Source organism: Podarcis bocagei, assembly GCF_964188305.1.
Source record: "Podarcis bocagei genome assembly, chromosome: 4".
Taxonomy (NCBI): Eukaryota; Metazoa; Chordata; class Lepidosauria; order Squamata; family Lacertidae; genus Podarcis; species Podarcis bocagei.
Window position 1 is genome coordinate 4,755,740 of NC_138128.1, and position 22,134 is coordinate 4,777,873.

General features: G+C 49.7%; 1 long non-coding RNA gene across 3 annotated transcripts; it reads right to left on the reverse strand.

Annotated features, from left to right (window-relative positions):
• Window positions 1-185: 185 nt before the first annotated feature.
• LOC308585158 lies at window positions 186-21,497 on the reverse strand. Of its 3 annotated transcripts, none has more exons than XR_014007090.1 (3): window positions 20,089-21,497; window positions 4,200-4,421; window positions 186-486 (listed from the first exon to the last, which is right to left on the reverse strand). It is a non-coding gene; the product is annotated as an uncharacterized lncRNA (long non-coding RNA). The 3 variants fall into 3 exon arrangements; XR_014007091.1 differs by having other exon boundaries at window positions 4,200-4,416; window positions 20,085-21,497; XR_014007092.1 differs by lacking the exons at window positions 186-486; window positions 4,200-4,421 and adding an exon at window positions 18,836-19,583.
• Between the last annotated feature and the right edge of the window lie 637 nt (window positions 21,498-22,134).

Here is a 22,134-nt window from a genome sequence, read left to right on the forward strand (position 1 = left end):
TGGTTCACCAGAAGTGGCTTAGTCATGCTGGCCACATGACCCGGAAGCTGTACGCCGGCTCCCTTGGACAATAATGCGAGATGAGCGCCGCAACCCCAGAGTTATCTGCAACTGGACTTAACGGTCAGGATATTTTACCTTTACCTTTTATAATATCTCCTCTCAGTCTCCTCTTCTACCCAACTCCTTCAAATGTTCCTCATCAGGCTTAGTTTCCAGACCCTTCATCATCTTGGCTGCCCTCCTCTGCTTGTCCATCTGCGCCTTGTCCATCTCCTTCTTCCGCTGGGGTGCCCAGAACTGGACTCGGGACTCCAAGCGGGGTCAGACCAAGGCAGAATAGAGCAGAATATTACTTCCCTTGATCTGGACCCTTGATCTTGTAGATATGGTGTAAAATCCTCCTCCTGTCCATCAAACACATGACGTCCCTGATACGGAGAGCATTGGTCCATCAGTAGTCATGAGCGTCTTGGCAGGACTGGTCTGAAAAGCAGAGGGGGAAATGGGGAATTGCTGGAATCGGGCTCTAGATATCATAAATAAAACTCAGCCTCCTACGAAAGTGAGCAAATGAAGAATCAGCTTGCTGGAAAGCTTGGATAACATATTAATTCATTTGACTTTAGCTTTGATGCAACCTTATCTAACCTCCCCACAAACAAAGCAGGACCAGTGGTCCACAAACAGGTAATCTGGAAGCCACCCAAGGGACGATCTCTTGGCTGTAGGAACGATCAGCCGGGTCTCCTCAGAAGATCTGGCTTCAGTCTAAACCAGGTGGTTTGGATACTTAAAAGGTAAAGGTAAAGGGACCCCTGACCATGAGGTCCAGTTGTGGCCGACTCTGGGGTTGCGGCGCTCATCTCGCTTTATTGGCCGATGGAGCCGGTGTACAGCTTCTGGGTCATGTGGCCAGCAGGACTAAGCTGCTTCTGGAGAACCAGAGCAGCGCACGGAAACGTCATTTACCTTCCCGCCGGAGCGGTACCTATTTATCTACTTGCACTTTGACGTGCTTTTGAACTGCTAGGTTGGCAGGAGCAGGGACCGAGCAACAGGAGCTCACCCCATCACGGGGATTCGAACCGCTGACCTTCTGATCGGCAAGTCCTAGGCTCTGTGGTTTAACCCTGTCAGTCTGACATCAATACCAGGGAAGATTCTGGAGCCGATCATTAAGCAAACAGTCTGTGAGCATCTAGAAAGGAATGCTGTGATCACCAATAGTCAGCATGGATTTCTGAAAAATAAGTCATGTCAGACTAACCTGATCTCGTTTTTTGACAGAATTACAAGCCTGGTAGATGAAGGGAACGCAGTGGATGTAGCCTACCTTGATTTCAGCAAGGCATTTGACAAGGTGCCCCATGATATTCTTGTAAAGAAGCTGGTAAAATGCGGTCTTGACTATGCTACCACTCAGTGGAATTTTTTTTTTTAAAAAAAGATATTTATTACTTTCCAACAATTTAAACATACATAGATAAAGAAAATAAACAATACAATACAATACAAAAACAATAGCTAACACTAAACTAACAAAGACAATTTAAACTAAGAAAACAAAACAAAAACAATTTAAACTAAGAAAACAAAACAAAAACAATTTAAAACACATCAAATAATTTCAGTCTTTCATTCACTTATTTCCATGACCTCCACACACCTCCCTTTTTGTATTCCACTTCTATTTAGTTGTTTCAGCAATTCCTTTCCATCTTCCTCTGCTTTCCATCCTATAATTATCTTAACACATTTTAACCTTATTTTTCCCTTTAATTCTCTATTAATCTATTTATACTTAATTCCTTATAACATTTCTACTGAAGCCATATAACTTCATTCCAACATTTTTCTAACATTCATTAATTTTACAATATTTCTGTAAATAGTCTTTAAACTTTTTCCAATCTTCTTCCACCGACTCTTCTCCCTGGTCTCGGATTCTGCCACTCATTTCCGCCAATTCCATGTAGTCCATCAACTTCATCTGCCATTCTTCCCGGGTGGGTAAATCTTGTGTCTTCCAATACTTTGCGATGAGTATTGTTGCTGCTGTTGTAGCATACATAAAAAAAGTTCTATCCTTCTTTGACACCAATTGGCCAACTATGCCTAGGAGAAAGGCCTCTGGTTTCTTCAGAAAGGTATATTTAAATACCTTTTTCATTTCATTATAAATCATCTCCCAGAATGTCTTAATCCTTGGGCATGTCCACCAAAGGTGAAAGAATGTGCCTTCAGTCTCATTACATTTCCAACATTTATTTTCGGGCAAATGGTAAATTTTTGCAAGCTTGACTGGTGTCATGTACCACCTATAAATCATTTTCATTAAGTTTTCTCTTAGGGCATTACATGCTGTAAATTTCATACCTGTGGTCCATAACTATTCCCAGTCAGCCATCATTATATTATGTCCGACATCTTGTGCCCATTTAATCATAGCTGATTTCACCGTTTCATCCTGGGTGTTCCATTTCAACAGCAAGTTATACATTTTTGACAAATTCTTGATTTTGGAATCTAACAGTTCTGTTTACCACTCAGTGGATTTGTAACTGGCTGACTGACCGAACCCAAAGGGTGCTCATCAATGGTTCCTCTTCATCCTGGAGAAGAGTGACTAGTGGGGTGCCACAGGGTTCTGTCTTGGGCCCAGTCTTATTCAACATCTTTATCAACGACTTGGATGATGGACTCAAGAGCATCCTGATCAAATTTGCAGATGACACCAAACTGGGAGGGGTGGCTAACACCCCAGAGGACAGGATCACACTTCAAAATGACTTTGACAGATTAGAGAACTGGGCAAAAACAAACAAGATGAATTTTAACAGGGAGAAATGTAAAGTATTGCACTTGGGCAAAAAAAATGAGAGGCACAAATACAAGATGGGTGACACCTGGCTTGAGAGCAGTACATGTGAAAAGGATCTAGGAGTCTTGGTTGACCACAAACTTGACATGAGCCAACAGTGTGACGCGGCAGCTAAAAAAGCCAATGCAATTCTGGGCTGCATCAATAGGAGTATAGCATCTAGATCAAGGGAAGTAATAGTGCCACTGTATTCTGCTCTGGTCAGACCTCACCTGGAGTACTGTGTCCAGTTCTGGGCACCACAGTTCAAGAAGGACACTGACAAACTGGAACGTGTCCAGAGGAGGGCAACCAAAATGTTCAAAGGCCTGGAAACGATGCCTTATGAGGAATGGCTAAGGGAGCTGGGCATGTTTAGCCTGGAGAAGAGGAGGTTAAGGGGTGATATGATAGCCATGTTCAAATATATAAAAGGATGTCACATAGAGGAGGGAGAAAGGTTGTTTTCTGCTGCTCCAGAGAAGCGGACACGGAGCAATGGATCCAAACTACAAGAAAGAAGATTCCACCTAAACATGAGGAAGAACTTCCTGACAGTAAGAGCTGTTTGACAGTGGAATTTGCTGCCAAGGAGTGTGGTGGAGTCTCCTCCTTTGGAGGTCTTTAAGCAGAGGCTTGACAACCATATGTCAGGAGTGCTCTGATGGTGTTTCCTGCTTGGCAGGGGGTTGGACTCGATGGCCCTTGTGGTCTCTTCCAACTCTATGATTCTATGAACCCACAGCACCACCCACGTCCTGCGTTGGTTACTTAGAATCACAGAATTGTCAAGGTGGAAGGGACCCAACAGAACCCCCTGCAATGCGGGAATCTTTTGCCCAAGGTGGGTCTCGAACCCACAGCCCTGAGTCTCCCACTCCACTGACTAAACTTTAAATATCAACCATGAAACTCTGATCTTGGCTGACCAGTTGCCCTGAACAGTTAGTGGCTGTCAACAGGCAGCTCCTAGCAGTGGCGTAGCGTGGGTTGTCAGCACCCGGGGCAAGGCAAGTAATTTGCGCCCCCTAACCCGTGGATTTGCGCCCCCTAACCTAACCCTAACCCCCAGATGTTGCGCCCGGTGCGGCTGGCCCCCCCTGCACCCCCCACGCTACGCTACTGGCTCCTAGCCAGACAAGCAAGCTACATTTGTGCCTTCACCAGAATTGTGCCCCATCTATTTGAATTATAACTATTATTTTTGAATCTGTGCATATGAACCATCACCTCCAACTTTTACATAGATATGCACATAACCTGTTCAAAATTTGTGTGCATTTTTAAATCTTTTTTAAAAAATCATGCTTTTTATTCATTTTTTGGCAATACCCACCTTATCTAGAGATCACTAGACACACACAGAGAGAGAGGACCGAGGCAACCAGCTGCCAGCACCAATTTTAAGGGTTTTTCATGAGCAGCTGTGATAGTGAAATTGGCTTAGATTCATTCGAGCAAATGCACTCGGTGGATTTGCTGTTTGGTAGAAGAAGTGGATCAGTCATCTTGCAGAGTTGGGCCTCCGGCAAGTCTCGCGCAGCCTGGGATCCCTGATCTGTGAAATGGGGGAAATAAGACATGGTGATGGGTGATCGGCATTTAGGCTGAACCATTAGGACTCCTCCAGTTTGTTTCAGCTCCTTTCACTGCTAGTCTATGGCTTAGTTTAAGCACTAAGATCAGCCTTATTAATACAAACCCCGGAATTTGGCCAATGTTGGGTTTGAGGGGGGATATCTGGGGCCCCTGGTATAATAATAATAATAATAATAATAATAATAATAATAATAATTTTTATTTATACCCTGCCCTTCCCGGTTCAAAAACCGGGCTCAGGGCGGCTAACAACAAATTTAAAACACTTAATTGTAAAAACAGCATAGAATACCGTATAAAAACATGAATAACAATAAAAATCAAAAATCAATTTAGGGGAAATAAGCATTAGATAATCCCCAGGGCTAGCTGGCTGAATTGGTCCTACTTGGGCCAGCGAGGAGACCAGGGGAGAATTAGCTGTGGGGTCTCAGAGCGGGTGAGCTTCATAAAAAAGGGGAAGGGGAGGGAAGGAAGGGGAATAAAAGATCAGGCTGAATTCAAATTAAAGGCCAGGCAGAATAGCTCTGTCTTACAGGCACTACGGAAGGAGGTTAAATCCTGAAGGGCCCTGGTCTCATGGGACAGAGCATTCCACCAAGTCGGAGCCATCACTGAAAAGACCCTGGCCCTGGTGGAGGATAGTCTGACTTCCTATGGGCCTGGGACCTCTAAACTATGCTTATTCATGGTATATCAGTTACTCAGGCGGGGTGTGTGTGTGTACAAAACAAATGCAACACTTTGGCATCTGTCTGAAGGGGATTCCAATTTTGGGGGTTCATTTATATTCCACCTCTTTCTCCAAGGAGCTTGAGTCAACTTACATGATTCTCCACCCAAGGTCACCCAGTGAGTTTCATGTGGCTGAGTGGGGATTTGAACCCAGGTCCTAGTCCGACACTCTAACCACTGCGCCACACTGCCTCTCGAGGAAGTGTGCTTAGGATCGTAGCCAGACAGGAGTGCACTATACATTTCAAGCGGGGCATCGGGGCATTTAATACCATTCTACCACAACGTCTGATGTCTAAACTGGAAGATCTGGGGCTTCCGTTATCACTTTGTGAGTGGATATTGGACTTTTTGTCAGACCGCCCCCAGAGGGTTCGGTTGGGCCCTTATACCTCTAATATGCTTAAGACTAACACAGGAACACCACAGGGATGCGTACTCAGCCCGCTCCTTTATATTCTCTACACGTACGATTGTGTTGCTACTCACCCTAGTAATAGGGTTGTTAAATTTGCAGATGACACAACCGTGATTGGGCTCATCCCTGAAAGGGAGAGTGAAACGGATTATAGAGATGAGGTGGAGCGGCTGACAGAGTGGTGCAGAGCTAACAACTTGCTCATAAATACAAGGAAGACAAAGGAGCTTGTGGTGGACTTCAGGAGACAGAAGAGCAACGTCCAGCCACTTTTGATTGATGGGGTCTGTGTGGAGAGGGTAACAACGTTCAGATTTTTGGGCATTGAATTACAAGAGGATCTGTCCTGGAGTGTCAACACAAGGGGGCTTGTGAAGAAGGCGCAGCAGAGACTGTACTTTTTGAGAATACTAAGGAAAAACCATCTTCCGCAGAAACTGCTGCTTGCCTTCTATCACTGTGCCATTGAGAGCGTGCTCACTTATGGCTTATGGGTGTGGTACGGAAGCTGTACTACCCAGGACAGGATGGGGTTGTGCAGGGTTGTTAAGGCAGCAGAGAGCATTGTTGGCTGCCCACTCTCCACCTTAGAGCAGATTTATGCCACAAGGTGCCATAGGAAGGCACTGGACATAGTAAAAGATCCATCGCATCCTGGTCACTGTCTCTTCGAGCTCCTGCCGTCGGGACGGAGATACAGGACGATGAAGACAAGAACAAGCCGTCTTAAGAACAGCTTCTTCTCCAGAGCGATCTTGGCCCTGAATGGGAAGCCCGGACTTTGAAAGTCATTTAATCTCCCTTGCTGTATTATACTGTATTGTTTAATTAGTGTTTTTATGGAGCAGTCAAGTAATTCCGTTGTCCCCGAAGGGGGCAATGACAATAAAGATATTATTATTATTATTATTATTATTATTATTATTATTATTATTATTATTATTATTATTATTATTATGTAATAGTCGCAGCTTCCCCCTACCACCCCGGAAACTCTAGTTTGCTAAGGGTGCTGAGAGTTCAGAGACCCCCTATTCCCCTCACAGAGCAACAGTTTCCAGAGTGGGGATTAGCAATCGCTCTCTCTTCCCATTCAGAGGGACCAAAACGACACGAAAAGCTCATTTCTCCTTGCCAAAAAAAACCCCAACACCAAACCTCACTGGTTGCGCGAGAGCTGGGGAAAGGCAGCCCGTGTGATTTCCACATTGACCAGCAGATGGCGCTCCCGCTCCATTCATCGCAAGCCAACGGCGCAAGCCTTCGGTTAGAGCAGGATGCTTCAGCAGACCGGCGCCACCACCCACGGCCACCAGGGGGCGCCCAGTGCCATCACGCCCAGGTCTCCAGGGGAAGAGAGATGAATCATTTGCATCCCGTAGATGGGATGTGACCAGCTTTTGATCTACTGGATAAAAGGATAGGCTTTGATCCATGCGGGAGAGCTGGGTTCGAATGTCGCCTCTGCGCCGTGAGTCATGGTTTGGCTTGGGGACCAACGTGTGTTTACAGACAGATGTGAGCTTCCAAGTCTTCTTTAAAGTGAGTAATATTCTAGCTAGCATCTGTGCTGGAGTGTTAAATGATATTTAAAAATATATATATTTATAAACTTTTTTAAAAAGTATATTAAAAAACAACAACAGGAATTGGGGGGTTGGTTTATCACGAAGGACGTCACAAGCGCTAACCAATAGGTTGCTCCATCTCATGGCCCATGTTTGGGAGATTATGGGGTGCAGAGACATATTTTCCCAGCGATGGAACACAGTGATGACCACACAATAGATGTGGTTCTTTGGGGAATGGCAGCCGGACCTCCCACAACGCATGAGTAAATGCTACATTGTTCTTTATGCGCAGGAAGAACCTTGCAGAGCTGCCAGCTTTTCGTCTGACAAAACAAGGGACACTGGAGTTTCTGAGCATATGCAGAGGGCACCCGTCCCAAGGTGTTTTCCTTTTTCAAAAGGAAAGTGCCATTTAGACAGGCGCCAAGAAGCAATGATCTGAGCGTGTGCAAAGTGGCAAACCTTTATGCACCGGAGGTGGTGCATAAAGGTTGCATAACTACACTGCTTTTGAACATGGACACACGTGTTGGATTTGTACTGGAGAGGCAGATCTTCCTGATGCCCAATTTGGGGAGGAATGATGCCCACTGGGTGACTTTGGGCAAAGGCACCCTTTATTATCCGAACCTAGGGTTGCCATCTTTCAAAAAGTAAAAAACCAGGACACCCCGAAAATCTGGACGTGGTTCTGAATGCGAAAGACGACCAGCTCCTTGGAGAAACATAAATAAGAGAAGCGGCTTTGTTGTGGCATCCGGTTGGCAGCCGAAGAAACCAATAATCTGGAAAGAAAGAGGCATTTTTTGGGGGGGTTGGATATGGAGGAGGGGGGCAGGCACCAAGATACCCCAGAGGTGTAGAAGGAAGGGGACCAGGGCAAAGGGGCTAGATTTATGGCAGCCAACAAAGACCCCTGGGCCTTCCTGCTAAATGGCTTTGCCCCGCCCCCCAATCCCTCCTCCAGATTTAAAGTGCATCTGTGTCCTTTGAATCTGGGGTGAAAGCCGAGGTGGTAAAATGTCACCAGCTGGGCTGTAAAACGCCCCACAAAAGCACCTTTGTTTTCCAGCCGGAGCTCTCTGGGGGATGCACAATGGAGCGAGGGGGCAGCCCCCCAGCACTGATCCCCCCTTCCCCCCCCCCAAGGGGGCCTGCTCTCCATGGGAGGAGAAGTGGAGGGGGGGAGCTGCTGCAAAGACTCTTTGCTTCAAGGTTTGAACACTGCAAATGGAGCATGTTGTGAAGCAAGGCATTTAACAGTGCCTCTGAGCATATGAGGAGTGCTCTCCCCTCTAACCCTCCCTCCAGGGAGTGCATGTAGCCTGTTCCCACACAGAGTTTGGAATTTATGCAAAAGGGTTTGTTTAAAACAACAAAAAAACAACAACCCAATGCATTTTAACATATGCTCATTTATTACTTTTTGAGCATCCCAGAGTGGGAAGCCAATAAGACGGCCAAGCCAAGGAAAATATAAAACCATAACTGTAACCACAGCAGTGTTCAGAGGTTGTTTACATCATCTTCTTGACCCTCGGTGTTAGGAAATAAATAGGGAGCCGTGGGTCGGGATTTACATCAGATCAAAAGCCATCGGCATCGACAATGCAAATAATCGGTTTTGGAAAAGGAAAGATGTCTGGGTCAGGCAGGAGGAGAATCACACGTTGAGTCACTGGAGGTCTGCAAAACACACTGTGGTCGGTGATAAAAGTTGTAAATGGAAACCACAGTGCAAAACATTCGGGGGCGTCGGGTTGGGGAATGCTGCTTCGGTGGTCCTGGAAGGAGGCGCCTCCCTCTCTGCCCCTCTCTTCCCTCCTTGCAGACAAGAGGTCTCTCCCCCTTTGCTCCTTTGAAGGGCTGCCTGTTTTAGGGACTCCCCTCCAGGCCCCGCCCACTGTCGTCCTTGTCTCCGCCCCTTCGCCTCTACCAGGACCTTTTATGGCAATCCTTGGCCAGTTCCTGCTTGGGAAAACCCCTTCCCTGCCCCTCTTGTTTGGAGAGAGCACCCAATGATCAGGCGGCCAAGTTTCACCATCGCCTGCAGGGTACAATGCCAAGCAGGTGGGGAGGGGAATATGGGTGGGAAGACCCACTGGCCCATAGAGCCTACACTGGCTGGCAGCAGCGTTCTAGGGTAGAAAGGCTGGGGATTGCACCTGAAACCTTCTGCATGCAAATTGCAGTATGAATGCAATGCTAAATTAGTTCAGTTATCCCTGGGGTTTCAGGCTGGATTTCAGCCTGACCTGGAAAGGCTGAGGCTCAAACTTGGCCTTCTTCCGCATGATGCTTTTGGGCACAAAACAGCAGCACTCACTACGCAGAGGGCAATCGTACAACTACAGAATTGTAGAGTTGGAAGGGGCACCACAGGTCATCTAGCCCAACCCCGAAACCCAGAGGTTTGCAGAAGTGCAAAAGAAGGTATGCCCCGTGGCCCCAGGATGCTGCCTGACCTTCGCAGGGGCGGAGAGAGGGGTGGGGAAAAGGAACGGAGCCTACAGAAAGATGTCTGGCTCTGCGCTGCAATTTTCTGTTGCAGTTCTAACTGGCTCACTCTCGCACTGCCTTCAGGATCTGAGCCAAGCTTCCCGGGGCGCTGGGTCTATGTTGCCCCTTCACCGATTCATATAATAAACGTTCATAAATGTACCAACCAAGCATGTACATAGATCAGCACAGGAAGACCGACCTGAAACCATTTTTGACTCACAAACTGACCAAATGTTTTCTCTGCAAGGTCAAAGGAAAATGGAAAAGCCTCCCTATTGTCTTTTCCTTCACAAATCCTGTCTTAAGGGTATGTATGTGTTTGAATAGGGTGTGAGCCTGTGACCTGGCCCAGTAACTAAGTATTTATCATTACAAAAAACTGGCCAGGCTCCCCAGGCAATCCAGTCAAGTGAGCATTAACAGGTAACCTGTCAGACGAGATAAAACGACGCACTCAGATTTCTGCTGTAGACCGCCTTTGCTGTGATGTCAGTATTATGTTTCTGGGGGGTGGTCTTGGGTTACACCCCTTCAGTGATGTATGTATGATGTACGGAGGGGTGGTCTTGAGCTCCAGGGCAGGGAATTTAAAATGTCTATATAAGGGCGGGCACACCATGGTTCTGGGTCCTCCTCCTTTCCTGCGTGTGAGGGGAGCACCCTGTTGCAACAGATCAATAAAGATCAGGCTTATGAGCTTCTTTGCTTCTCAATATTCTCTGGTTGGCCTCTGTTATTTTCTCCTACCGATGGAGAACCTGGAAAGGACTATATAAGGGCTCTTGTGTCCTCCATAAGGGAATAAGGGCAGATTTACGTTTATTACATGGGCACCTTGTTGGCCATTGTGGGAACAGGATTCCGTACAAGATGGCCTGATCCAGCCGCCTCTTCTTATGTTCTCAGGTTCTTCCCTATAGCGGCTGGGAGGCGAATCAGAGCTCTTAGTGTGACACATAAATTGAAAGCTTGACCCTCGTGTTGTGTTAAACCTGCGTCTCTATACACGCAACCCCCCCCCTCTCTCTGCCCAGCTCTGGTAAGCAGCATGACAGCTGAGGTCAACAGACTGTCAGAAGTGTCCGACCCCTGCCTTGCAGCGGGGCTGGACTAGATGAGCTTTGGGGAGCCCCTTCCAACTCTCCAATTTTTATGATTTGGAATTAATCAAGCTTGGACTCCCCTTGCTTTTTAAAATTTATTTAATCATTTTTTCCCCGATACAAACAACCACCGCAAAAGACACTACAACAAAAACCATAATAATAACAACAATTTGACAATTCAGTTTTAAATGCACTGATATACCTATGACTGCATCGTTTCAACAATATTTTCCCACCTCTCTCTCCTCCACCCAATACCCGCCTTATCGCTTAAATATTCATTCCAGATTTCTTCATATTTATCCATTCTTAATTTGCATCGAGAGACGCAAAAAAGTAGAGACATCACCTTGCCAACAAAGGTCCGTATAGTAAAAGCTATGGTTTTCCCAGTAGTGATGTATGGAAGTGAGAGCTGGACCATAAAGAAGGCTGATCACCAAAGAATTTGAATTCTGGTGCTGGAGGAGACTCTTGAGAGTCCCATGGACTGCAAGAAGATCCAACCTCTCCATTCTGAAGGAAATCAGCCCTGAGTGCTCAGTGGAAGGACAGATCCTGAAGCTGAGGCTCCAAGACTTTGGCCACCTCCTGAGAAGAGAAGACTCCCTGGAAAAGACCCTGAAGTTGGGAAAGATGGAGGGCACAAGGAGAAGGGGACGACAGAGGACAAGATGGTGGGACTGTGTTCTTGAAGCTACCAGCATGAGTTTGACCAAACTGCGGGAGGCAGTGGAAGACAAGAGTGCCTGGCGTGCTCTGGTCCAGGGGTCATGAAGAGGCGGACACGACTAAATGACTAAACAACAACAATTTGCGTCGAAGTGCAATTTGTTCATATGTAGCCAATCTGTTGGACTCCCCTTGCTTATTCATTTAGTTTTATTCATTGCCTTCCACAGGCATATGTATCAGGACAATGTCTATAAAAATGACTACAAATAGTACCAAAAACCAGGAATAAATACAGAATAAAACACCCAAGGCAGTGGGAAAGCTTGTTGGGACGCAGATGCCTTTTCAGGGATGCCGTTCTGCAAAACTGCAGCAGCTCTGAGTTTCCGCAGACAGAGTTTCTGATATTTTAGGGACATCCGTGGGAAACTCCTGCAGAACAGAGTGACCCACTTTTAAGGAATGAGGAACAGCCTGCTCCTTTCTGGGGAATCCCTGGATTTCCAGTCGGGGCGTATCTTGCCCCGGGTTTAACTCCAAAGCCACGCCATAAATGGGACGGTTCTAGAGATCTCTCCCGGGACGACGTGTCTCAAGCCCCGTCGGCTGCACACGGAGGACAAGAGTGTGTGACGGGGAACACGCAGCCGCTCTCTCTCTCTCTCTCTCGGCAGGGAAGAAGCCAGTTGCACAAGGCGGATTAAGGACTGGAAAGCACCAGCAATTACTTTGCAGGGTATAAATAGACGCAAGCTTATGCACTGGTGCATTACGGAGACTGCTCTTTGCCAAAGGCCCCCGCCCAAAGAACCGTCCAGATGCCACACACCCGAGGTCTTCAAGCGCCTGGCCACAGCTGTCACCAGAGCAGCTCTTGACGCAAGAAGCTGGGTCCAGCCAAGGGCTTCTGTACTCCAGCATCTAGGATTCTAGGGCTGGGACCACCAGGGGCCATCTAGTCCAACCCCCAGAAACGCAGCAATCACGGCTAAGGAATCCCTGGCAGATGTGATAGGTAGGATAAAGGTAAAGGTAAAGGGACCCCTGACCATTAGGTCCAGTTGTGGCCGACTCTGGGGTTGCGGCGCTCATCTCGCTTTACTGGCCGAGGGAGCCGGCGTACAGCTTCCGAGTCATGTGGCCAGCAGGACTAAGCCGCTTCTGGTGTACCAGAGCAAGGCATGGAAACGCCGTTTACCTTCCCGCCAGAGCGGTACCTATTTATCTACTTGCACTTTGACGTGCTTTCGAACTGCTCGGTTGGCAGGAGCAGGGACTGAGCAATGGGAGCTCACCCCATCGCGGGGATTCGAACCGCCGACCTTCTGATCGGCAAGTCCTAGGCTCTGTGGTTTAACCCACAGCGCCACCAGCGTCCCTGCATGATATGATATGATAGCCATCTTCCAATATCTGAAGTCGGCTGCCCCATGGGAACAAGCTTGTCTTCTTGCTCTGGAGGGTAGGACTTGAACCCATGGCTTCAAGTCACAAGAAAGGAGATTCCGTCTCAACATCAGGAAGGACTTTTTGAAAAGGAAGAGCTGTTTGGCTGTGGAACCGTCTCCTTTGGGAGGTTGTGGGTTCTCCTTCCTTGTTGGTTTTTAAGCAGAGGTTCAGTGGCCATCTGTCATGGATGCTCAAGCTGAGATTCCTGCATTGCAGGGGGTTGGACAAGATGGCCTTTGGGGGCCCCTCTATGATTTTATGGCAGAGGGCCCTCCAACCTCTGAATTAGAAACCTCCAAGGAAGGAGAGTCCGGCACCTTCGGAGGGAGTCCACTGACAAACAACTCTTAGGGTCAGAAAGTTCTTCCTTATCCAAAACCCATCTAAAACAATTTAATTCAATCAATTCAGTGTACCTGATGAACGTCATCCATTGCTACCCATTTTTCAAAGTCTAAGAATCATTTGCACCTAATGCCCCCCAGCTTCTCTCTTGCTTCTTAGTGCCCCCCCCCATGTAATCCCTCCCCCAGGAAGCGGTACCACTGGAGCAGATGTTTAGGACTGCCTTGAAGGGGGTTGGTCTGGATGACCCCCAGGGTGCCTTCCAACCCTACAGTTCTGTGATTCTGTTACTGCGCTGTGAGGGTGTGGACACGCCTCCCGTCTCCCCAGGAATCCTGGGGCTTGTAGTTCTGGGAGCGGGGAGGGGGGCTTCTCAGCCCCTTCTCCAAACCAAAGAACCCACAAGTAAGTCAACGGTGAGTCAACATGGGATAAAACCAACACAAGTTTTGCGTTTGTGTGTCAGATATTTCCAAAGCCGCTGCTCATCGACTTGGGATCCAAGCTGGAGAACAATTCTTGAAATCCACAAATAAGTTCTAAGGCCACATTCCCCTGCAAGCAAGCTGGGGGGGCAGCCCTCCTCCAATGGGTCACGCTGCCTCTTTCACCTCAAGCGGGGAACCACGAGAAGGGAGACACAAAGTAGGTCAAACGACAGCATTTGCTGGACAGGATTGGGGGGGCTGAGGCAGGAGAGGGCAAGTTTTCCAAGAGGGACAGAGCGTTCCGCGAAAAGCCCAGATTGCATCTTTGGTCCAGCAGGAAGGGCAATCGGGTCAGCTGCCTCTTACCGGCAAGCCGGTAAACTCCAAATTCTGCCAAGCCTTGGGTATATTTTAAGAGGGGGAAATTATTATATTTTAAAAGGGGAGGTAGCTGAGATAAAAAAAGAGGGAGAGCAAACACAGACTGGTTTGCCATGAAGATCTGCAACCAAGGAATTCATGAAGCCGCAGTGATAACCGCGCCAGCTGTCTAATAATAATAATAATAATAATAATAATAATAATAATAATAATAATTTATTTGCACCTTGTGCATCTGACAGGGTTGCCCCAGCCACTCTAGGCAGCTTCCAACATATAAAAATATACACTGTATATAAAACATAATAAAACATTAAATGTTAAATTGAATTGAAATGAAGAAAATGTTAAAAATAATTTTCGTAAAAAAACCAGAAGCCTTTTTATTAGGTATTTTAGGTCAAGACATACCAAAAGAAATGAGGACTGTATTTATGTGTGCCACTACAGCAGCAAGAATGTTGATTGCACAAAATTGGAAGACTGGAGAAATACCAACTAAAGAACGACGACAAATGGAAGTTGATGAACTATGCAGAACTGGCAAAAATGACAGAAAGACTAAGAGAAAAGAAGAAAGAAAGAAAGGCAATAGACTTGATGGCAGGATTTAAATAGACATCCACATTATCAGCATCAGAAAATGTTCGGAAGATAGTGAAATAAGATGACGTATTTAATTTTATTTGTATGTTTTTAAGGTTTGATGTTATTAGTAACTTTTTCTGTTGAGAGATAGCAGAGCGGGTGAAAATATAAAACAAACCAGAAGCGCAAGTTGGGGGAAGCCTTGGAGGGGAGGGAGGGAGGAATATATAGTAAATGTTGAGAATTTGAGATGTATGTAATGAACGAAAATGAAAAATGAATAAAAGAATTTAAAACAAAAACAAACAAACATTAAACGTTAAAAAGCTTCCCTATCCAAGGCATCAGGATCTCAAAAGGAAAGCAGCCATGCAGGGATGGGCTTCAACTCGAAAGGACAAAAAAACATGCCGCCTTCTGTCACAGGCAATTGCTATGGTCAGAGCGCATGAAATGGACACCCAGGGGCTGGGCCATCTCAAAATGGTCTGCCACATGACTCACGGGGAAGCGCAGCATGCTGGGATACGTAGTCCGCCCCACAGCAGAGGCGGGCAGGCAGCAGGAATTTGATTTAGCAGCCCATTTATGTCCACACAAAACTGCTTCCTTCCCACAGGCTTTGGACGCCGCAGGTCACAGAGCGTCCCTTGTGCCCAATTTTGTCCGGTCAGTGGGGGTTGCTGCAAGATCGGCTTGCGGCCTGGAGGTCAGGGAAACTGACCTTTCCCCACGGCTCCAGCCATCAAGAGGACGGGTGTGTGTGTGGAGAAGCCCCTGCAAGGCTTCAGTAGAGGGGGGGAGAGAACCTCCAACTCCAATCTGACTTCCCCGGCTGTTTTGCACCGTCAGTGCACAATAAGCGCATCCTTTCGTCTTTTTGGCATTTTGTGGCGCCAGTTCCTTCTGTCTCCACTTAACCCAGAGCGCCTTACAGAGAGGATATTTGTATCAGCCCCACAAGCGGAAGGCCTCCCCCTGCCTCACAGGCTTCTGGGGAAACGCTGGGTTTCATCTCACCGGCGCCTGCGGAGCGTTGTGAGCAAAAGGGGAAGAGAAAGGTCCCCGCCCGGAGGAGCTTACAATCTAAATTTAAGCCGGCGAGAGAAAGGAGGAACCAAGATAGGGAAGGGTAGCAGGGAAGTCGTTCTGCTGATGCCACCAACATTACCCCGTGATTTTTGTCCTGGGATCTTTTCTCTGCCCCCTAAGAAACATCGACCCCTGGGTCCATCTAGGTCCCAGTTTTGTCTACTCTGACTGGCAGAGGCTCTCCAGGATTCCACAGGAGGTGGATTTGCAGCCCTACCTGGAGATGCCCAGGAAGGATGCTGCAAGGGCTGTTCCCCAGGAATAAGGGGGGCACCCTCAGGTCTCTCGCCCCCCACCTCTGTTTCCACTGGGGGCTTTCGGCCCACGCTCTCTCTCCCCGCCCTTGCCTTTCTCCCAATCTCTGCTCGCCCCAAATCATTTGAAAAGAGGGTGGAGAAAGACAGAGAGACTAAAAAACACCCTTCCTGGTTTTGTACTCCTTAAAGGTTAAGGGACCCCTGACCATTAGGTCCAGTCGTGGCCGACTCTGGGGTTGCGGCACTCATCTCGCTTTATTGGCCAAGGGAGCCGGCGTACAGCTTCCGGGTCATGTGGCCAGCATGACTAAGCCGCTTCTGGCGAACCAGAGCAGCGCACGGAAACGCCGTTTTCCTTCCCGCCGGAGCGGTACCTATTTATCTACTTGCACTTTGACGTGCTTTCGAACTGCTAGGTTGGCAGGAGCAGGGACTGAGCAACGGGAGCTCACCCCATCGCGGGGATTCGAACCGCCGACCTGCTGATTGGCAAGTCCTAGGCTCTGTGGTTTAACCCACAGCTCCATCCGCGTCCCTCTTTTGTACTTCTTACCCAACCCCCAAAATACCCCCAATTCATCTAGTCCTAACTCCTATGCCCTTAAAATAAAATAAAATTGAGGTGTAATTGGGTTGCTGTTGTTTTTATTTTGATTATGGATTTTGTGGTTTTATATTTTGATTTTATTCTGTATACCGCCATGCGAGGATAGGGCGGTATATAAATTTAATAAATCTAATAATAATAATAAGTTTCCTAAGCAGGTAACGCCAAAGTTAAACAACCCGATTTGGTGAGCTTCTGGTTATTTTTAAAGCTTTGTGCACTGAAACCTGCAAGCATGCACACACACACACACACACACACACACACACACACACCCCACAACGCAAAGAGTTCCAGCTAGGGGAAATCTGAAGTGCAGCCAAGCGCAATGGGAACCACTCCCCCTTTCCTGCTGCTGTAGTATTTTCCAGGTTGAGCAGGTGAGTCACCCGCGCAGATTTCCATATCCCTTCTGGTCTCAGCCAAATTTTCCTCCCCCGCCTCTCCCCGAAAGTGCTCCCGCCCACACCTGTCATTTGTTGCCAACATCTGTGTGCATTACAAGTGCCTATAGTCACGTGTGGGGTAATGCACTCTCCCCCTCCCCATAGCTCAGCTGGGCTAGCTCAGCGGTCCCCCTGCTCCCATGTCCTGTTTGCAACAGCGGACGGATACCTCTGGGAAGAGCGCTAGCAGGGAATTTGGACGGGCACCTCCTGCCAAAGCTGGCAGACTGCCTCTGGACAAAGCGGTTCCACGTGTGTTGTGTTCACAGTTGGCCAACTATCTCTTGGCAGTTGCGGTTCTTTCTTTTTCATGGGGAGGGGGTATTGTGAGCTTGAGGAGGCTCCAGCAGGAAGTACCTCTTGCGTTCAACAGTGCAGAAATAACCGGTGAAGGAAAGACTCTCAACAGCACCCTCCAATAATTCATGATATTATCTACCACCCCGTGGCCATTAAAAAAGGGGGGGAGGCTTCGTGCCCCTCCCACTTTCTCACCAAAGCTCTGTGAAGTCGCCTTCTCTTTTGGTCCCATTTTACAGATGGGACAATCGAGGTGGCAGGGTTGGATTGCGGAGCCGCTCCAAACCACCCCAGCAAAATCTGGATCCCACTTTCTGGGGTGCTTGCATGCCCGCCCCCACCCCGTAAATCCTAACGTGCGGTGGGGATTGCCAGCTCCATTATCTCCCTCTGCGCATCTTCCCTCCGCACAACCGGCGGGTGGATTCCTCCACGAAGCCAACGCGCGCGCTCCCAGCAAGCAGCTGCAACCTCCGCCCCCGAACCTATTTATTCGTGCACGCGCCTCCCAGCGCAGCTGTAAACGCCGCTTGCAGGGGGCTGAGCTGCGGGAGGAGGGAAAGAGAGGAGCGCATTCCTCGCGCCTCGCCGGGCCTCCCCCTCGAAACTTGGACGGCAGGCTCGGCCAGCCTCTCCCTTCCCTCCCTCCCGTCGAGCCGCGATGGTACAACCCTCTCTCCACCCCCCCATGTATTTTTCCATTACGCCATACGTGCCTCTTTTGTTTCCTTGCGGAAGGCAGCCCCGCCGAGCCTCCGCTGCTGGAAAATAACCTCGCCACGCCCCACCCCACGGGCCGGGGTGCGACTCCAGGTTCCTTGCTGGGGTGGCTGTTGCGGTGGGAGCAGGAGGGGTAAAGTGGGGCGGGCAGCTCCCCGCTTGCTAACTCCCGTTCAAGCTGTTTGCACCCCCGACACTCAAAGCACGTCCCCTCCCGCATCGAAGAATCCTGGGATCTCTAGTGTGCCGAGGGCGCTGGGAGTTGTAGCGCGGCGCAAACTACACTTTCCGGGGTCCTTTTTAGGGGTGCGCGCACTCTGTGCTGAAAGCCAGCTTGGTTTGGCAACGGAAGCAGAATATGAATGAAAACAAATGACATTAATTTGGTTTTAATAAGTGCGCACCCAGCGGCCGCAGCCCCTTCGCGCTACAGGGGACAGCTGAAATCTTTGGAAGAATGCGCAGCGGGGACTGTTACGCACGACCCGCTTTCTGTATCTGAAGAAGTGTGCATGCACACGAAAGCTTATACCAAGAACTAACTTAGTTGGTCTTTAAGGTGCTACAGGAAGGATTTTTTTTATTTTGTCTTTTCCAGAAGCTCAAATAGATCCTCTTTTGGCGTGGGAATAGCAACTTGTAAAAGCTCGATTTTAAAGCGCTTCCCACGCGCGCTTCCTTTCCAAAGCGACACATTCCAAATAAAAGCAGCGCAAGAGTAAACGGGCTTACGCCGAAGTAAATATCGCCGGCTTCCATGGGGCTTCCTCCCTAAGCACGTTTCCGAGACCAGCCTAAAAAATGGAGATCTGGAGTATTCTGGGGGTAAACCCAGACTTAAAAAGCTACAATTGCAGGAGAGCCTCTGCAATCGCTGGTTATTTGGAAAGGCTCTCCATGGCGCGTCTGAACCCACCCCTGCGTTTTGACCCGGGATGTCTCCGAAGGGCTGTTTTCGCGACTGAAAACCGGCCTGCTTCCTCTCTCCCTCGCTTGAAGCCCCCTTATGTAAAATCTACGCTAAGCAACAACGAAAAGGGGACATTTGGTTTCAAAATGGTTCCTCTCCTGCTCGCTATGCTGTGCTCTCACGACGCCGCATTCCGGGCTAAAAATGGGACTCTTGGGAACCTGATCATCCGACAATGCGCTTAGCAAGCCTCGTGGCTTTGCCACCCGAAAACAATGCTGCTCTTTGCTCGACGTTTACCCCGCCCGCTTCTTCCAGCTTCACGTTAAACCAGCAGAAATGGCGGGGCCGAGAGCGCGCAGCTTTGCCCGGGCAGGGATTCAACGCCTGGCTCCCCACATCTAAAGCCGGCACCCCAAAATTGAACAGCTCCTCTTTGCACCTTGTAGCCGCCACAAGCTAAAAGGTGCAAAGGCGCTGAAAGCAGCCCCCCCAAAAGTCACCCCGTCTTTTTACACTCCTCTTTCATGGTGATTGTTCATATTGTAAGGTCCTCGGGGCAGACGATCCGGGGTCTTGCTTCTAGTTAATCTGCAGAGCGCCAGTCATGGCATCAATTAATGGAAATAAGAACCAGTCGTGGGGCCACGGAAGCTAATGCAACGCACATTTTTTATTAACATTGCCATGGAAGGGATGCTGGGGAAGGGAAACAGACGGCAAATGGAGGGGGCAATTTTAGGAAAACTCCCGTCAAGCCCACAAGCCCCCTCTTTGGCAGAAAGCTAGTCAGTCATCCTCAGTTGCTTGTCTGTAGAATGGAACCAATCCTCAACACAGAATTAAAAAAGATGCGAGTCAGCGAGGGAGGCGGCGTGGTTTCTCCGTGCACAGTGAAAATTTCAGCTAGACGTGGCGTTTTAGCACCACGGACGATACCCAAAGGAGAGCTTGTTAAATAATAAGACATTGTTGGTGGTGTATAATCGGAGGTGCGGGTGGCGGGACGAATATGAGGGATGGAAAAACAGGTCGGAGTGCAGAGAACAGTATTTGGAGGGGCGAGGGAGGAAGGCGAAGGTAAGACGATACTTACCTGCGGAAATTTGCAAGGAACAAGAACCCCTCGACTCCTTCGTTTCTAAAAAGACGCATATATATAAAGGATTCTCAAGACGCAAAGGCGACCTCGCCATGGCGCATTTGCCTGGGCAGGAAAATAAAAGGAGACGCGCTGCTCTGGCTTTTCCCAGCACACAAACCTCTGGCTTTTTGCACCCCCCCCCCGGGAAGGCATCTAATGGTGGCCCCTGCATCCCACCCCCACCAGCCCAAAGAGCGACCACCACCTCGCGCCCCCCGAGACTCCTCTAGCGAGCAAAGGAGACCCCCGCGATCCTTCCGAGGGAGCCCAGGGCGAGGCAAGATGGCTTCCTTCGCGCGTCCGTCTCCCCACCTTACGCAAAACGGACTTTCTGCAGCGAAGGGCCGTCGGATTTCCCGCGAGGAAGGATCGAGGAGCGCCCGGAGGCCGTCCCGTCCCCCTTTCTCTCTTTTGGGGCGCTGTTCAGGGCAGCCCGATGGCCCCCTCCCCAACCCGCCTCGACGGCGTCGGCGGGTCCGGGCTCCCCGCAATCTTCTCGGAGACCGGGCCTCGTTCTCTTCCCCCTGCCGTCCATTCCCAAATCCTCCTCGTTCGTCTCCCTTCCTCTCTCGTGCTCCCTTCTCTTAGTTTCCAGCGTCCTCCGTGTTTTAAATCTGACCCCCTCCCTTCTCCCCCCCCCCGTCTATTTCCACCAAGCGCTGCCTGATGCGGTGGGTTGGGTTGCGGGGGGAGCAGCAGATCGGGGCGCACAGCGCAAGGACACACACGCGCAGACACACACACACGTGTAGCAGCAGCAGCGAGGAAAGGACAACTCGGGGTCACCCAGAACAAAGGGCGGCCGCGGCCGGGAGAGCGCCTTTTCCGCACACTACCATCACCCAAGGGCGCCGGTTTGAAATGGGGGCACGGTTCCCTTCCAGAACTGGGGCACCGGCTCAAGACGGCTCGACACGGGCGCGCCAGGGGGACACAGTCGCCGGTAGAGGTCGAGGCTACTAGCCACGACGGCTCAGTGCGACCTCCGGGGACAGGGGCAGTCTACCCGTCTGAATAAGAGGCCTCGCTGCCTTGATTTTTTTAGGGGGGCGGTATTCGAAGGCACCTTTGTTGGCCACTTTGGGTGAGAAAGTGCTGGGATCGACGGCTGATCTAGCCGCGGAATTAGAACGCTTTCAAATATACCCCCTTCGTTTTTGTTTTGGGGAAATCCAGGAGGTTGCTTATGTGCGCGTGCAAAATGCAGGTTCCACAGCAACGTCGGAAGTTTTTTGGGGGGTTGGCTGGGTTTAGCGAGCTGGCGGGCCCGTCTAGGCTCGCCTCGGCCCCGTTTGGGTTTTGCAAGCTTTTGCTGCGGGCCTCCCCGCCCCCTCGGGGGGGGGGTGTACAAAGATCCGCTTCCCTTTACCTCCTGCGGGCCCCCACCGCCCCGTCACCGAAACTGCCAACAGCAGCAGGTCAGGAGGGATATAGGCTAAAGCGCATGTTGGCCCAGAGGACGGGGCGGTTTGCAAATCTCCCCCCTCCCCGCCCAGCTGGTCCTTTCTCCTGACATCCGACACCCCTTCGCCCTCCCCGCCTGCTGCTATCAGGCACCGACCCCTCCCGCCCAGCAGGCAGATGCTATTAATACCCAGCACGTTTCGGACGTGCACAAAAGGAGTCCCGCGTGGTCCTTGGCAGCGCGGGGAGGGGCGGAAGGATGGGGGGGGGAGAGTCGGAGCTCTCCCTGCAAAGGGACGTGTCCGCCACTAGGGGCCGTCGGCGCGCACGGCAGGCTGAATGAATGGAGGGCGCGCCGGCGATCCTGTGCCGTCGGGGGGCTGAAAAAAGGCTTGGGGAAGGAGCCGGGGGCCGGATCTAATGGCTTCCCAAGGCTTGTAGGGCGAGAGCTGACTTGGCAAGCAAGCCCGGGGGCCGTGGGGCGCACAGAGCAGGCTCACCCTTGAAGTGCAAAGCCCCTGGACGTGTCGTTTTGTGTTTAAAGGCCCCTCCTTGTTGTCAGGGGTATGCGAAATGGCACCAGGAGGATGCCAA